The following is a 4,604-nucleotide window of genomic DNA, read 5'->3' as shown; positions in this document are numbered from 1 at the left end:
AAAATAATACAAGGGGGAGAAATGAATGACAGTAGAGGGGGTAGAGAGAGAAGAGGGGAGGGGAGGGGAGGGGGGATAGTAGAGGATAGGAAAGGCAGCAGAACACAACAGACACTTGTATGGCAATATGTAAATCAATGGATGTGTAACTGATGTGATTCTGCAATCTGTATATGGGGTAAAAATGGGAGTTCATAACCCACTTGAATCAAAGTGTGAAATATGATATGTCAAGAACTATGTAATGTTTTGAACAACCAACAATAAAAAATTTAAAAAAAAGAGGGAGAACAGTGTGAACAGATCCCAATACAAACAATACACAACCTTAAACCAAATCGCTGTTATTAAGATGCTTATGGTTTTGTCACAAAATACAGAAATGGTAAGTTCAATTGTTATCTACAATATAAATAGTAGGTTTGCAAAAGGGACTACAGTTTCTGATGGTGGACAAAGAATGTGGGGTGAGATGTAGGATGAGATGTTGAGGGGCTAGGAGGTGAGGATATAGAGTTATTAGATCTTAGAAATTATGAAAGAAGAATCTAAAGAAGTTGGTTAGTAGCAGGAGAGAAAAAATGATCTGGGGGAGGCAAATAAGTGGGAAGATAGTAGAGTACAAAACAAGCAAATATAAATATTAAGAAAAGCAAAATATGTAAAAATAGGAGGTAAAAGAATATACAACACCACTATACTATACTATTCAGACATTTCAGTGCTCTGTACCTTAATCCATGTAAAGTACTTGATTTTACAAATGTTGGGAATGTGAGGGCAAGAGAAGAGAGAGGAAAAAAAAATCTCGAAAGATACAAGGATTGTTTTTGTATCTTTCTAGCTTCCCTTCTCATCCAATAGGTGGGGTTGTCTGTTGTTTGCTGGCATCTCCATCCTCAGGATGATGAAGTTTATTAGGGTGGGAGGGTTGGTCTAAGGATCTCCTTTAGGGCCCACTCCTGTGATGTGGACAGCTGGTCTTATCTCCTTATATTGTCTGTACACCTTGCAATTCCTGGTCTCTAATTTAGTCTTTAAACTGTATCTCACTCATGCCCTCCCTTTCTACTTCCCAATCAAGATCTTCTCTCCAGAGGTCTTGTGGGCTGTGCTCTGGGGCCTGCACTCCTGTCACAGACAGCTATTTTATTTTGGGAAGTTCAGAACTGGGTTTTGTGACCTGGTTTTGCAAGCTATGTTCTGGTTGAGTAGCAGCAGGCACTGTGTTAGGTTAACGGCTGCCAGGGAAGGGGAGAGTTGGGGACTTTCTGTACCTTGATATTGCTTCTAAGCCCCAGCTGGTGTTTCTCGTGATGGGCAAAAGTGCAACATCTGCAGTTGAGGGGCGAGATAAAGAATGTCCACGCGCTTCTGCCCTTTTCAATGTTTTATTTACTCAAATCACTTAATACAATTTCATTCTACAGGTTCTTAATCAAGGAATGAAAATCCTTAATGCTGGGCATTGCAATAAACAATAAACTCAAAGCAAACAATTCTAAGTTAATTCTAAGCACTGCAAGCACACTTAATCATGACAGACCAATTACAGACATTCCATCTGCATGCTAAGCTTAAGTGCTAGATTTAAAGTCTTAAGTCCTAGATCTTAAGTCCAGCAGATGCACACTCACTCAGACCACAGCGACCAGGTCAGAAACCAATAGAGGATTCTCCTGTGGTGAGTTGACGGCTGGCTGAGGAGACGGTCATAAGGAGAAGTCCTTTTCTCACCAGAGTCAAGAGGCTGCTGTAGAGTTTGAGAGTGGTAAGGATGACGCAGAGGATCAGGCAGATGAGAAGAGTTGGGATGTCAGTCCAGGTCCTCATCAGGCTCCCAGGCTTGTGTACATCAGTTTCAGCTGGCTGAATGTTCACTTGTTCAATTATTCATACAAAATTTGGAAGCTTCTGCTCGCCCTTTGGGTCCCTATCAGCTGTTACCAGTTTTCTTAGTGACATCTTACATGTGAAAGAGAACATATGGTCTGGTGGTTTCTGCCCTGATACCCTGCTGGCTCTTATCAGGGTTATGAAAAATGACATGTCACTTCACCCAGATTCTTGTCATGGTTGTGGAAAGTGACTTGCTTTTATCAGGCTATGCCTGATTGATATATCAGAGGGCTCTATGGCTTGCCTGGTGAAACTACAGGTTTATTTTAAGATTTAAGAGTCTTAAATTGGAGTTGCTTAGGCTAAGGCCTAAGGCCATCCTTACAGTGTTCCAAGATAGTTTAGTTTGCCCCAACTAAAGATGACTACAAAGGTGTCCCAAGATAAAGATGGCTGCTTTCAGAAATGGGGTGTTGAGTCAGATGGAGCCGGGAAGTGAATCTAAGATGCTGACAGTATTGTAACTTTATTGACTCTCTAAATGTGATTAAAGACTGGCTAAAATCTCATCCCCCAGATGTTCCTTCTAAGGCCATTTGGTTCTCTGCCAAACATTGGGTAATAAAAAGAGTTTGCAGGCTCTCTGAACAGTAGAGAAAAGACTGTAGCAGTTCAGGGGATAAATCAAAACAAAATCACAAGGTAAGACTGAAACCCAAATTGTGGGAGAATTTTATCCAGGTTTTGCAAAGAAAGATCTTAGAAGCCATGGAAGAACTGTTGTTTATTTTGGCAAAGTAATTATTAGGTTGATTTGTTGTTATTATTATTGCTAATAGAAGTAAAAGTTGATAACAATTGCTATTAACTTATAATTCCATTTTGCTTTCTTCTGGATTATCTGTAAAATTATTAATAAATTACCTAAAAAGATTAGTCTTTATAGAATTTCTCAGCAACCTAAATGTTTATCTCTTTGTCATCACTGTTTGGCTTATAATATCCATAGCCAGAATGTAACTTTTTCCCCCTTTGCATTTATAGAGGAAAGAATTTTGAGGCAAACTTTCACTTAGGGGATGAAATAGTCCAGGCTGAAAGTCAGGAAAGAGATGAGAAATGGGAGCTGCCACTTCTGATCAAGGGTTATAGAAACAGCTTGCAACTAACTTCTTGGAAGATGCATGATTTTCAATTGTGAAAAGTTCAGCTTTGTCAAAGAATTAAATTATTATAGGGAAATATGGCATTACAAAAGGAAAAAAAGTATATATCTGGGAATATTTATGCCAGTAAATCTGATATCAAGAGGCTTTTTTTTTATGTGAGTGTGACTGCCAAAATCAAAAATAATGTTTCGTTTATTCAACAACTTGAGATTTTGGCAAACATGTGGAAATTAAGAGTGCCAAAATTTCCCTTCTTTATATTCCAATTTGTAGAAGGGATATTTAGAAATATTAAAACCAAAAACTTAACTTCTTTTTTTTTTAATTTTTTATTGTTGGTTGTTCAAAACATTACATAGTTCTTGATAAATCATATTTCACACTTTGATTCAAGTGGGTTATGAACTCCCATTTTTACCCCATATACAGATTGCAGAATCACATCAGTTACACTTAAATAATGAAAGGAAAGCTTAATGTTGTCAACAGCAATACAAAAAGATTCTTGGTTCAAAGCCACCAGGAAATTACGATAGAACCTCTAACCTCTGTTTTCCCTCCAGATTCTCTGGGGCTGACATCTGAATACAAAAGAAATTTGTTTTTCAGTGCTCGGGAACAGAACCTATGCCTCTAGCATGCTGGGAAAGCACTACCATTGAGTGCAAAGAGGCCATAACCTTAGAGGAGAAGAGAAGTTCATTAAGAGAGGATAAAGTGGAAGCCAGAAATTTGAGTCAGTTCCCTCTAGCAGCAGACTCCTGGCATACGTTGCTTTTGGTATTATTGCTAAATTATGCTATGCATATGAAGATTTTGTTTTGTTTTGTTTATGTTTTAAATGAAGAGTGGGATACAACATAATAGTACAAGCAGATTTTTAGGGTCCGACAGGCCTCAGATCCATTATCTGTCATTGACTAGTTGTATGATTTAACTTTCCTGAGCCCAAGTTTTTCATCTGTTTGATTTATTTTTGTTTTTCCATTTTGGGATGAAATGTTTAAAAAAAAAAAAGCAACAAAAACAAAACCCTACTCAAGAGAAGTGTTGTCATGAGTACTGCAAGTTAGAAGGGGTGGTGAAAGGTAATATCAATCACTGACCAATTATCCCACATTATCCCTTTTAATCTTCATAGCACCTCTGTGAAATAAATATTATCCTATCCATTTATGAAATTAAGAAAGTGGGATTTGAAAAGATTGTACAAGATGATAAAATTAGTCAATTCCAAGTCAAAGATTAAAATTCAGGGCCAAGTCTCATTATAGGAAGAAGAACTAAGAAATAAGAACAATTTTATACTACTTCATTTAGTGTGTCTCTAATACATATTGGAAAGCCATTTCTTGACTCAGAATTTCTACCATTTTCAAAAGCAAAAAATAATGGTGAGAAAATGTTAAAACCTTCCACTCATTTTTTTCAGGGATGTGTTCACTGTTATCTGAGGAAAAGGGTCACTGTAAGCCACCATTCTCTTATGTAACTTCCTCTGCCATTCCCGTTGCTATGAATCAGGAAGGGTCCACCCACAAACTTAGCTTGGTGCTTTACTTTTTTCTTTTTCTCTTCCTCCTCCTCCTCCTCCTC

At 37.7% G+C, this 4,604-nt stretch overlaps 1 protein-coding gene across 2 annotated transcripts in view; it reads left to right on the top strand.

Annotated features, from left to right (window-relative positions):
* The first annotated feature begins 2,453 nt into the window (after window positions 1–2,453).
* Il33 (interleukin 33) overlaps window positions 2,454–4,604 on the top strand; it is a 45,359-nt gene continuing 43,208 nt past the window's right edge. Inside the window, exon 1 of one of the 2 annotated variants that reach the window (XM_048806798.1) lies at window positions 2,454–2,541. The gene's annotated coding sequence lies outside the window, so the exon portion shown is untranslated. The remainder of the gene's footprint in view (window positions 2,542–4,604) is intronic. The other variant, XM_048806800.1, reaches the window with a different exon arrangement.

This window comes from Marmota marmota, unplaced genomic scaffold (assembly GCF_001458135.2).
Source record: "Marmota marmota marmota unplaced genomic scaffold, marMar, whole genome shotgun sequence".
Taxonomy (NCBI): domain Eukaryota; kingdom Metazoa; phylum Chordata; class Mammalia; order Rodentia; family Sciuridae; genus Marmota; species Marmota marmota.
This window is presented reverse-complemented; position numbering and strand designations above follow the sequence as displayed.